Below are 15,012 nucleotides of genomic sequence, written 5' to 3' on the forward strand. Positions count from 1 at the left end.
AATCTTTATTTGGCACCACTAGATCCTTCTTGATTGAATATAGATTTTCTACTCCTCAAGGATATATGACTATCCTTCAAAATTTTCTCTTACAAATAATGAGTCCACTTGTATATAGAGCATTTCTTTTATACATGGGTATCTAACATGGCCTCGTAGTTGGGACCCATCTTGCATTCGTGAGCTTAAGTGCATTCCCCCAAGTTGCACTTAAGGTGGGGTGTTGGTGTAAATAAGTATTCACTATTTACACTTTACCAAAAAAATATTCTCATGATATTACTAATGGATTGTGGAAATTAAATGACATTAATTTTATTGTTAATAACAAAAATAAGCCACACTGAGTAAATAGATCTGATATCTCCAAATGGAGTAACACCATCTGCTGCTAATGGAAGCTTGAGATTATGAGGCTCTTTTTTAAAGTGTGACCATGTTTTTTCTATCTCTTTAAATGTAGAATCATCTATAGGCATTCACATAATGTCATGTTGACTTCTACTGCATGCATGGTAATCCATAAATTTTGCCAACTTAGTGCACTTGAATAATCATTCAAGATGTGGAAAAATGAGAATGTACCAAACAAACTTGTGAGGTACCTTTTTTGTTATTTGATCTGACTAATATCTACTACTATGAAAATCGGGGCATTCTATTAAAAATTCATATTTTTTATGATGTAGAATGTGATCATTAGGATATGCATTTATTGTTTGATACTTCATTCCAATTTGATTCATAATACTAGATAATTCTTAGTTCAAATGAGGTAGAATTTGTTTATCGTGGTAACAAAAACTCACCTATCAACCTACAAAAATAAATATGAATTGTTAATAAAATGAATAGTAATGGTATGCTAACATTGAAAATGAAAAAATGGCATACCTTAACATACGTGACACCGCTACATTGGATAAGAAATTCATAAACTTCAAGCTAACCAATAACACTATAGTAGAGAGAAGAGTTATTTGAGAGCCTTGTTATAGGGGCTCATGTGACTTCTCCAATATAGGTATATCTAGAACATCATCATCATTATTATTTGCTCTAGTACCATCATTGTAAGCATCTCATTAGGTACACCAATACTATCTTCTTCAATAATGCCCTCTGGTGCATTATCACCTTCTTCCATGGGAGTGTTATCCCCAACTTGGATATTCACACCTCCATATTCCTCTAGTTAGAAATCAACATTCACCAATTGACAAAATTTGTGACCCCTTTTCAACATGACCATGCTTCCTACAATCAATTTGGGCTATTGTGATTAGAATTCTTCAATTCTTTAAGACCTTACACTTTTTGCAAGGACAACTATATTATCAACTTTTCTTTGGAACTAGGACCATAATCTAGAAATTGTCTCATTATTTTGTTCTAGGTTCATATTGCTAGGCCTGATCTTTCTTCATAGGAAAATATATCTACAAAATTATTGGACATGTTGTATTTAATATTTATATCTTCACATATGGTTTTGAAAGAAAAATTTGGTGTAATTAATGTGTACATCTACAAAAATATTAGACATGTTTTACTTAATGTTTATATCTGCATATATGGTTTTGAAGTAAAAAATTAGTCTAATTAATGTGTACATCTAAAAAAATATTGGATATATTATACTTAATGTTTATATTTGCACATATGGTTTTGAAAGAAAAAATTGGTCACCTCTCTCAAATTCACCCATATTATAATCAATGAAAAGTTGTTTTCTTACATAAAATTTTGTTATTTTTGGTTAAAGATTTATTGTTAAGGAAATTGGTAAAGAAGAAAGGAAAAGTGTTAAAAGAAGCCAAAGATTTCATTACAAGTATCACTTCCCAAAATCCAATCACAAAAATAAAAAGAAAGAATTTGCAGAAATACAAGATGGAGAAGCAGAAGAGTTAGACAAGGTTTCAATAAACTCAACATTGATATATCTTCCAAAAAATTGGAATTATTATATGTTCGATGTACAAAAATCCAAAGTAAGGAAATGATGTATGGGCCCAAGGTCCTAAATAAGGTGTGGATAGATTAGGTGATTGATAAGTGTCCAAGTTGACACATGACAAGAAGTCAATCTCAAGCATCCTAGAATGCATTTTAGGCAAATTTCTTGCATGTTGTAATAAGGCCAATGGGAAAGTTGTAGGTCATTCAATGTTGGTCAATGTTATGAGTTGACCAAAAATATTCAATTTTATGTTTTTAAGAGTTCTTGAATGATTTATCAAGTTTTAGTAGGCATTTGAAGTCATTTTTTTGGAAATATTGAAAAGTTACAAAAATTGTTAAAAAGTTATCATGCAACTTTTCTTGCAAATTTGGAAGGTCAATAGTCATAGTTGTATTTTGATCAAAAAAGTAGAGATGAATATGTAAGGTTAGGAGATTTGTCCTATAAATTTAATTTTCTTCAACCTAGGAAGGTTGTTGGTGTTGTGATGTATAAAATTTGAACTAACAAAGCAATTTTTGGTGGGAAAATACATGCAGACAACAAGTACTATTTTAACAAGCAATCAACGGAATGAAGTTGTAGAAGAGGTTCATGATGGCAAGAAGATGGTGATGGGTCAATACAAGACCACATACAATATATAATTAGAGTCTCTTAATGCAGAGGCAATCAGTTATTGATAGACAATAAACATAATTTAAGTGCAAAAAAAATGAAGTGAAAACAGTAAGGTTAAAGTTGTTAAATTGGATGAAGCCATTATTTTTGGCAATTGGTATGTTGAATAGTAAAAGTATGGTATTTATGTCACCAAGGCAAGGTAAAACTTGTGTAAATATGAAAAATATTGGTTCATGTGGAGAAACTTTGACTAGAGGTGGTCAATTTCCTCCAATCATGTTGACCTGATGAGTTTTAATTTCTTCATCAATTATTTGTGGAGAGTGATCATATAGCACAATGTATTACTCAATAATTTTTGTACTTGCATCTCCAAATTTTATGTGTTGTTGATCATAGTTGATGTCATGCCCAAAATTTAATACGGCAAAACACAACCAACAATTTTATTTATTTTTTATTTTTTAATTTTTAATTTATTTCTTTTTTTTTAAATAATCCTATAGATAAAATGTATAAATCTATACTTGTTATGAACGTTCTATTGAATGGTGAGTTTTTCGGATAACAATGTATATCTCCACTGAATTTGGAGATGATAAAGTTAGTTGATGAAATGGACTTTGTTCCATTCGAAATCTAGAATTGAAGTTTTTCCATGAGGAATCACCTAGTTGCCTATCAATGGTTGTAGTACTAAGTATAATGATATTTTGGTTATAAACCTTTCACCTTCTATACTCTAAGCTAGGCCACTCCGCAAATGCAAGTGGAATTCAATTTTTGTATTAATGTAGTTGGAATGGTTCTAGGGTTTGCAAACGCAGTGATGCTTGATAAAAGACCTAAATGTTTTGAATACAAGTTGTCCTACCACAATACATGTCTTTCCTATTTATCTTCCTTTTCCATTTAGTTACCCATATATGTATCCCTTGATGAACTATTTATCTATTATCCTATTTCCACTTTGATCATTTTGGAAACTTTACTAATTAGGTGCTACTAACTCGACCCCAACTATTAATTATTTATTTAATTTTATTATTATTTTTAGTTTACTTAATTAATCCTACCATTCCATGTCTATCCACTACAATTCCATTAATCTAAATTTGTGTTAATACTCCCCCATACCAACTTAATCATTCCCAAACAATTCCATTAATTTTTTTTTTTATAATGATTTTCCTTTACATATCCTAACAATTAATAATAATAAAACATAATAAATTTCATCATTCATTAAATATAACTTGGTATTCCTAAATTCCTTAATTAACTACTCCTATGTCCTCTTTTTTCCCTAACTTGAACTACACATAACATAAGATAACAAAACACATAAAATAAAGACACTTACTTTAATGTGCTACTAAAGGTGTCATCATTTAAAAGTCAAATCTAAAAGCTCACTAAGTTTTTTTTTTAATTTATCCTAACCACTATCTGCAACTCTTTTTAACTAAACCCTATTTTATGAGTAACATATCCATACTACAAATCACAATGTCCAAAATTTACTAATTTTCTAATGTCTAACACCCTTAATATTTAATCCCAGCTCTCTACCAACACATGTATTTATATACTAATTAAATCCCAAAACACTACTAACAAATCTCATTTAAGAGTAACATATTTTACTAACTACCCACCTTACTTCCTAATACCCCTACTAATACATGGCCTATTAAATTAATACAACCTAAAACAACACTAGTTATCCCACCTAATACAACAACATTCCCACCTTCAAGATAGGTGCCTAACTCTCGACTACCATTATTAACTACTAACTTATCTTAAAAAAAAAATTTCTACCCCATGTTACTTTATCCCATTCCAAGACTATATACTCCTTTTCAAAATGCCTGCTTGCCTAGGATAGTGCACTCCCTATTACCTAGTTTGGAGGCACTCAAGGGTGGATCCTCTAACTTTGGTTAGAGCAAGGAAACTTATACTTCATATTTTATGCACCTAAGAAAGGACATGAAGCACCTAGGTGGGGTCCATGGTCTACACAAGTATTTATGAAACATTGACTCCCTTACCTTTATTCATGAGATGATGTGCCTAAGAGGAGGGTAAGGGTTTTCTGACTTATTTTAGAACTTAGAGCATTGGATCATGTGTTGCATAAAAGTATGAGCACCTAGGGAGGGTGGGGGCCACATTCTGAGAGCATAATTTTTGTCCGTTTTTTGAATAAAAGAAAAGAAACAAGGTGCTTCTAGATTTAAGTCCTCGAGCCTTTTCACTGATCACATCATATTTTATTTTATGTTTGATTTGGTGATGATTAAAGAGTGGTCGACTAGATAGAGAATTTATAGGTGTCCCTTTATTTTTATTAGATTTTTTAGTATTATAATTTTGAAGTGGATGAGTAGTCTTTTCAAGGGTAGTCTGGTTTCATATAGGTATATTATTTTATTTTGTAAGTTCTCACCACAATTTTTAATAGGTTTAGCTAGGAGTCAAGATCCTAGAGAATATTCTTGGGATTAATTTATTGGTCTATAATGGGGAGAGGGATTATTTCCCATCCCCATAAATTTTCTAGAGAGGAAAATGTGGACCTACAACAAGGTGGAAATATGCATTCTTTCTACTCATACAAAATTTCATTCCATTACATCATAGTTTCCTCTTGTGTTTGTGAGTATACTTATTGGTAGAATGTTTTTATCTTCTTAGCAAACTTAATTGGACTTGAGAGCTAAATGCATAAATGTTTATACATGTATAATGAATAATCAAACGTAGTAATTTTATTCCAAGTTATGAAATGCACTACATATAATTTTTCAATGCAACTTATATATTTTGAATCTTACTTACTCTACTCATAGCATTCTTCTACATGCCCTTTAAGAAATACATATCTACCAATACATCAAGGAGAAGAGTCTCATATCAAATTTAACATAGAAGATTTCATTACAAGAGAAATATAAGCATACAATTCTTCAACCTTCCACAATCTTCAAATGGAAACAATGATGCCAAAGTATTCTACATATCCTACTAACTCTTCCATAAATCATGAAGCTTGAAATGATCAGAACATAGATATACAACATTTTAAAATTATTTCCTCTACATATACATTAGGTAACAATGGCACAATGTCCTTTCATCACAATGAGACAACACAAGAGACCTTTCAAAATCATAACGAACATGAACATTGAAAGACATGAACAATGAGTAGCATGATCATTGATCAACTTGATCATTGAGAACATGAACAATAAGAAACTTGAACATTGAGACTCCTATTATGCATTTGGATCTTATTCACTTTGAATAGGGTTAAACCCTAATATTCCATGGCATGTATCTTCACACAACCTACAAAACAACACAAAACTTGGAACCATGGAGGCTCACCTCCCAACCTAGGCTTCTATGAAGCCACCCACCGAGTAGGGGAAACAAGAACCAAATAGGTTATACACATACTTCACCAAAATCTACATGGAAACACAACACACAAAACAATCAACACCCTCCCATGGCTTGCACAATGATTCACCATTGGAATCATAAAACATCGGGTGAAGGTGGGCTCTTCAAAGAGGAGAAATTATAACAACATAAGTAACATATTGCCACTGCATTTTGCCTCTCAAGGCCACCATAAACATAAACACCAGATTGCCATTGTATTTTTCTCTCAAGGCCTTCAAAAAATCATCTCCTCCTCATTCACCAACCTCCTTGTACCTCCCAAACAACAAGATTCATGGCCTTAATGGAGCCCATACTCCATGATAATAAAAATCCTCATCTTGAGGTAATTTTTCTCAACTATGATGTCAAGCCCAACTTATGCCCTTCACCCAAGGCTTCTCTTCCCTCCCAAGGGTGAGTGAAGCCTTCACACCCATAAAACACATTCACATCCATTCCAAACAAGAAAACATAAAACCGAGAAGAAATAAAACAAGAAATCTTCAAGAGAACATCACTTTCTCACAATGCCACAACACAACATCAAAATCCATAATGCTACAAGATGACAACATATTCTAGCACTAGCACAACATAATATCCAACCGACAATGCAACAAGAATACAACATATTCTCACAATACCACAACACAATATCAAAATTCATAATGCAAGACCCCCACTTCAATGCATACTCCATTGACACATTCCTCACACTTGCATATCTACTTTACAATACTCAAGAATGAGGATGAAGCATGGTTTGGAACACTAACGTTGGTCCAAGCTAGGGTAATGATAGTTGTAGTAGAGCTCCCTTTTTCCTTTCCAAATTCTAATTGTCTCTAAACTTAGAGAGTTGGTGAATACCCCACTAGTTTGTCCAAGACCCTCTAATAAGGCCTTCACACTAACTATTCTTAGCAAAAACACTAAGCCATCCCCCCTTACAAACTTGTCTCCTCTGATTTTGCTTTATTTGACTTAGTGGGAACATGGAAGGGAACACATGTGACAAATCCATTTTCGAATTGATGGAAGAATGTATGGGTAAAGGGGCCCCCTAGGTTGTCTAGGCACTCACATGGTCAAAATTAGGTCCCTAACCTGGTTTTCTATCATATGGGTAACTTATTTTCAATAAGAAGACATTCTAGGATCCCATTTAGGCCCCCTAAAAACTTTGACAAGTTTGAATTCAAAAATCAACATGATGTTGACCCATCCTAACACTCTCTCCCAAGTGGGTGTACTTAAACATTATTTGGAAGAAAATGAAAGGACTAAGATTAAGTGACCTTGTGACCAACACTCTAGGTGACATGTCATCAACACATAGACAAATACAAGTGTCAAGTGACACATCAAAATATAGTACACTTCACCATGACATGTCCTTAATGCATCTAAATTATGATTAAACATTTTCTCATGCAACAAATTTATATTACAAAACAAAACACTTTCACAATGAGGCTTTTGAATCTTCCAAGATCTGCCTTGGTTAAACTGTGTTCACATAGGTTTGGAACTTGTTTCCCCCAAAGATTTCCATGGTCCCACTTCTTGCACACTAAACTTGAGCATCAGTAGTCCAAGGAGGTTATATAAATAAATATCATAAATGCATATTATTTCAAACGTTACGAAATCTTATTAGCATAATTCCAATAAATTTCCTTTCCTAATCATTTCAATAAATTATTCAAAATATAAAGATATCAGAATCTGCATATCACCAACCATCAGAAATCAAATCAACATCTATCCGCATATCACATTAGATCATCATGATCATGTTAACATTTATTTGCATACTTCATTAAATCATAAACCATCATAATCGAACTAACATTTATCCACATACCACATTAAATCATTATTAACAAATGAACATTTATCTACATCACAAGCCATCATAATCAAATTAACACCTATCTGCATATCTCATTAATCGTAGATCATCATAAGCATCATATTATAATCTAATCTTATCTATATGTGCTCGACCATTCCATTTACAAATATCAAGTTCATAGTGCATATCGTAGACATAATTCTATTGTAAGTGTCAAATGCAATTGATAAAGTAAGTCATTGTCCTACTAGATCTTGAATAATGTCAAATATCCAAATACCAAACTTCCCCATAACATTGAATCACAAGCACATATGAAATTTAGCCTCTGTAAAAGCAATTTCATGAACAAAATCATTAATTATATCATTTAGGCCTTAATGTTCAGACATAAGTGTGGATTATCAAAATGAAAATATTAAAATAACAAAACCCTATAGTCTCGAGAGTATATCAAAATACCAAACTAAAAGTATCATAATGCAATTATGTCATCTACACTATGGTGGATCAGGTGAGGCCTCACATAATTCATTACCCTAATAGATCATAAAATACCATGAATCTATTGACCTAGTTTCTTGGTTATAATATTTCGAACCTTAATTCCATAGGGTCTTAACTTCATCAACCTAGTGCAACTAAATGGGTTATTTAACCTAGCAATAACTAAAATCTATATCCACTCAAGCAACATCTTGTAGTTCATTATTGATAAGTAAATTATCACTCATTACATATATATAAATTCTAAAACCTCCTTACCGTCATTTCCTCATAAGATGTAGGGATAACTATAAATATTCATGTCCCCTTCACAAGAAGCTAAAACATATCATCTAATGTCCTTGTTTTTCCTGAATCCTAATCGTACCCATTACTTTTAGGTTTTTCAATATTGTACTAAGGAAGGGGCCTTATAGTTGATCACCTAATTATAATGTAGCCTATGGCTATAACTTCCATATCTAATTCTAAACCCGTCATAAAGAACCTTTTCCCTAATATAGTTGTGTTAGCCCCTATTTGATTAATTAACAGAAAGACATAAATTGTGGGAGACATAAATTTTAGGAAAAAATAACTTATTTACTATTATTTTACTCCTTTTCATATACACATCTAATATCTACTCACTACTACATACTACCCAACCAAAAATGATATAGGGACTTGAAGACTAGTTTTCAAAGGCAAGTGAAATAGGGGGAAGTTGAATTCTAGAATATCTTGCTCTATCTTAAACTTATAAGGAATCTTAAATAAAATATTTTATTTTTAGAACAAGGAAAAGAATCAAGAATTTAAAATACAATGACTACATGTAGACGAAGAAGTGATCAAAAAATAAGTCTAGAGTTAGTACACCCCCACCTTGTCCAACTTCATCTAAACTTTATACATACAATGGGAAGCCATACTTGCAAGTAACAAGACCATAGATTGAATAATCATGGCACTATTTAGAATAGCTATAGAAAAAAATTTAACCATATTAGATAAAAGAACTAATGGTATAAGACTTTGTATGTAGAATATACACAAGAAAATACAATAGTAGACTATAGTGGTTTCAAAATTATTATAATATAGATTCATTAGTAACTTAAGTAAGAAAAATAACTTATGTTTTTTTTTTCTAATTCTTTAATGAGAATAGATTCATTAATTAAACAACACCATGAGAATCTATATCCATGAATAGATTATCTATATCCATGAATAACTTAATTTTCATTATGTAAATCCTAAACAATGACAAACCTAAACTAGACACTCATATCAAACAATGAGACTCAAAAAGTGAGCCATGAGCACTTGCCAATTATTACAAAATATTATTATGTACTATGAATGGTAACTACTAATCCATTTTTTCTTGTATGGGAATAATAGAACCATGTCTCAGTTAAATTATTGCTTCTTACATTCAATGTAAATAGGAAGAATAACTATAACATAGTTTCTCAATATTAGAAAATACACAACCATTTCTTAATATCTTCCTAAAAACATAAGGTTACATATATAAGCCATTATTCCTATAATATGTGTCATCAAATAAATAAAGGTACATTTTTCATAGAACAAATTGACAAAATAAAAAATAATGTGATTTTCAAGTACCTCAATCTTCAACAAAGATGTTGTGGCTACATATCTATCAACTACATTTCCATCATTGTCAACCATAAACTTAATGAAGTTCCATTTTATGCTATCACCAAAAAATCCACCTTTGATTTATTTCAAGAACTTGTAAATAGGGGCTGCATTACTACCATTGACCTCAACCTACATCATCAAAGTACAATACAAACACAAAATATAAAATGTAATAACTTTGTTTACAAGTTAAATAAAACTTGAACAAAAATTCAATTATTTTACAATAACATTGCCCCTAGAATATCTAATAAAGATATCTAATAGGAGATCAAAATATAGCTAATATGCTAACCTTCCAGAAAATGGGAAACTCTTCTATAAAGTAAGTATATGCCACCTCTATAATCTCCTTGTTATCACCTAGTTCCTATCCACCAAACTAGTTGCAAGGAAAGGCTAGGATTACTTATCCTTTTTAAGATTAATTTTTTGTCATCATAATCTTTAAAAATATTGAATATATATATCTTGAACCCATATCTTATTATACAAGAGTAAGTAGATCTTAGTGTATTTAAACCATTACATGGAGTAAAATGAAGATTAGATTGTATTTTCTTAATGTATGAGTTGATTGATATTTATGATCTTTGTGAGTTGAATGAAGAAAGAGGAAGGAGACTAGAGGTATTAATAAGGCAGCATGTAGAGGAAGAAGTTGAACAAAAATTGGATAGTAAATAACACAAAGATGTTGTGGAACTTGTTAATGCAAAGGATCAAGTAGATGACAAAGGAATGGTCACTGAGATGGACCAAATAAAAGATCCAAGGCGAGAAAAAAATATCTAAAATAGAGGACATTAATGGCTAAGAGGAAAAATAATGAGAGTTAGAACATGATAAGGCAATAAATTTCTTGTAGCATCAAGGAAACATGGAGCAGATAGTTAGCATTGTGATTGTAAATTTTGATGATAGTAGTAAAGGGAAAGGCCATTTGAAGATTGGATTAGTGAAAGAGGTAGAGAAGACCTCAATCTATATGGAGAATAAGGAAATTCCCATTAGAGAGGCTAATTTTTCTTTCTATTATTGGCAAGCAATATTCGAATCAGGTAGAATGCAATCAAAGGAATGAAGGTGTTGAAGAGGTTCATGATGACAAGAAGATGACAATGGGTCAATGCAAGACCATAAACAATATAGAATTGGAGTCCTTTAATGTAGAGGTAATGAGTTATCTATTTTCTAACTATACTTCTAGGGTCCCCTATGAAATAAGATTGTGAAATTTAGAACCTAGTATACTTAGCTCATTACATCAAAGCTCCAAAAGAGGGGAGCTATTCAAAATTAATCACCAAATCACTACCTAATGCCAAACCTTCATAATTAAGTATACATGTTGATTAAATTATGATTTGCAAAAGAGCCCAATGATCATATGAAGAAAAGTGTTAATCTAGTCAATTCCTAATGACAAAATGAACACTAGAGAACCAAGCCAAAAATGGGCATAAAAGCCACCCTCATTGATTTTGATCCAGAATTCAAATTGTAACCATGAACTAACAAAAGCCATCTAATGTAAACAAAAACTACATAGATGAATACAATATCTTCAAAAAATAAGTGAGATCCATAAAATTAAAACATGTAGATCATAGAGAAGCCATGATTTACTATAAATCCCTTTCAAGCTAGCAATTACCAAGGTAGGCACATTTAGAAAAAGGCATAGATGGAACACACAAGATTGCAAGAAATAATTCTTTCTTTCAAGTATATTTTCCTTTTCAATATGATATTTATAATAAAAAGAGTTTCCTTATTAAGTGTCAGTTTGTTTTCACTAATATAATGAGACATCATTACTAGAAGATACCATGGAAAATGATTAAGTAGATTTGCAGTTAGTAAGATAAGAGTATATTTGCTTATGACTCTTTATAATAAGTGCTAAGAAAATCTTATTAAGTGTCAGTTTTTTTTTTTGCTAATATAATGAGATATTATTACTAGAAGATACCATGGATAGTGATTAAGTATATTTGCAATTAGTATGACAAGAGTATATTTTCTTATGGCTCTTAATAACAAGTGCTAATAGAATCTTATTCTTGAAAAGTCATTCTATTTTTTTAAGGCATCAAAAAGGCACAACTTGGACTCTTTCAGTATAAGACACAGATCATTTTCTTATCTTCTTAAAACTATGGTTCCTATTAAAATAACTTTTTCCTATTTTCTGAGGAGATCTATCATATCATTAAATACATTTTCAATATATGCTTTGAATTATATCTTATATTCATCATCAGGATGAAGAAATAATGAGTATAGAATTGTGGATATGAACCTTACTATTTAGTAATCATTATTTTCTCATTTTATTGATAATTAACTAGGCATTAGTTTATATATATATATAAAGTTCAATCCATAAAACTTGCATTGAAATTCCACATCTTTTCTAAAAAATTGTTTGAATGAAATTTTACTTTTTCCAATATTATGTTAGAATTTTTGTCACAAATATTTCTATAATTAGAATGAAGAAAGGATTGTGCAAGAGAAGATCATGATATTGGAAACTACTAGAAACAAAATTTGAAAATTTGACCAATAAAAGAAAGTGAAAGAAATACCTCCACCCATACTCTCGATGATGAATTCCAATTCTTTAGTAGCTGAATTTTCTTCAATCCTCACTACAAGGTAGATAAATGAAATATTTTTATTTGTTATCTTCACAAATATTTCATTAGGAATGTGTGCAAACTATAATAGCATTAAATTTTTCTATAAACAATAATAATTTCTTTTATGTTCTTGTGAAATTGAATGATTTCAAATGAACCCACTAAAAATCAAGTATTTTTACTTGTTATCTTCACAAATATTTCATTAGACGTGTGCAAAATAGAATAGCATTAGACTTTTCTATAAATGTTAATAGATTTTTTATGTGCCCATGAAATTGAATGATTTCAAATGAACCCACTAAAAATCAAATTTTGTTGAATGTGAAGACTCTAAACTACATAAATCTTTTGCATGATCCCTTTACATTCAAAGTGGGAGCTTTAAGAAAAATGAGTAGGTGTGTTGAATTTTTTAGATAGTAATTTGATGAAAGGTGGAGAAATTAGAAGAAGCCTAAATGTAGTTGGATTAAAATCCATAAAATGGTGCATGCTTTTCTTTTAGGAGATGGATCACCTCAACACCCATATACACAAGATATCTATTGAAAGATGGAGAATTAGCTTGGGAGATGAAAGTAGTGAGGAATTTCTAGATTCAATTGATACATTACATCTAAATTCATCTCCAATTATGTTCCAAGAGAAATTGTTTTTAGAGATATGACCTAGGTATTAGAGGTTACTAATGACGCTAAATGGATCAAACTAAAAGATAATATTGCACTCTCATAATTACATGATTGGTGGGAAAATTAGTATTGGATGTTCCTCAACATTGGGTGATTATGTTGTTGTGATGGGAAATCAAAAATCACTCCTCAAAATAAATTTCCTTGGTATCATTGTTGGAAATATAGATGGAGTAACTGAGAGGAGGGGTGAATGAGTTACCACAAAAAAAATTCCATAGATCCCTTAGATGTCTAATAAATCTATTTACTATTGTCACTCAGTAAACATTCATGAAATGTTGTAACTCAGTAAATGCAGTGAATGTTAACTTTAATAGATCATAACATGTATAAAATAACTTGCAACCATACAAGAAATAGCATAAACACATGAGACACTAGATTTAACATGAAAATCCAATATGGGAAAAACCACCAATGTAACTAGCTATTGATTTCCACTCTTCTGAAGTGAGCCCTATTAGGAGCTGAACCTATTAAAGGTTACAAAACACACTATTAGGTGTGACCTTGTTAGAGGATTTAATCACCCTATTAGGAGTGGCCTTGTTAGAGGTCTTTAGAACAATTCAATAGAACTGTCACCCTATTAGAGGATTTACAAAATGGTTGTTAGACCAAATCTATTAAGAGATTTTGGAATCACTACTACAATGATTAGAAAGTAACAATGAGATGACCTAAATGAGATGCAACTAAAGTTGCTGATCATAGATCTCTATTCTACACAACTAGATCCTTCCTAATTGAATATAGTTTTTCTACTCCTCAAGAATATATGACCATCCTTCAAAATTTTCTCTTACAAACAATCAATCCACTTGTATGCTTGCTCATTCATTCACTCACTTTCACATTCATTTCAAATTTAGAATTTGCAATGACCTTTCATATATACTATTCAGATTATCAAGTTAGCTCATTCACAAGTTACAATCATCTATAATTATTACCATAGTCAGCTAGAAATAATAGTTGAAATATTTAAGCCTTATTTCACAAATTAACAAATTTCTTCATTGGCTTACCCTACTCGATAAGCACTGTTCCATAAATGATTTCCTATGTTAACCATCAAAAATTTGGTTAACACTACAAACCATGCAAAATCCTTTGATTACTGAGTGACCGCGATAAACACTAGCTTTCCTTTACTAACCTTGAGAGCTCGGTTAACACTATCTTCTAACATAAAATCCTTCGACATCAAGTGGATTCGGTAGACACTGTCTGCACAAGGTAATGTCCAAGAATGCTCGATAGACACTTAAAATCATCTTGCAAACCAACTAAGCTTTGTAAAAACTTACAGATAACTAGTATGACATTTGTGTAACATCAAAGACAACACAAAATTGAATAATTATATCCAACAATCTCCCTCTTTGGCAATGATGGCAACACAACATGTCATAGCATGATGAAATTTGAAAACAAGACTTTCTTTGATAGAAATTTCCTCCCTCTTAGATTTTACACCTCAAGCTTTAGTTATCTGTAGGAGTCTCCCTCTATGATAATAAACTCTCCCTCTTTCTCAGTAATCTCTCCCTCTGACTAATTCTAGAAAGATATAACAATAATCTCTTT

This window comes from Cupressus sempervirens, chromosome 10 (assembly GCF_028749045.1).
Source record: "Cupressus sempervirens isolate cs-2001-9-10 chromosome 10, ASM2874904v1, whole genome shotgun sequence".
Taxonomy (NCBI): Eukaryota; Viridiplantae; Streptophyta; class Pinopsida; order Cupressales; family Cupressaceae; genus Cupressus; species Cupressus sempervirens.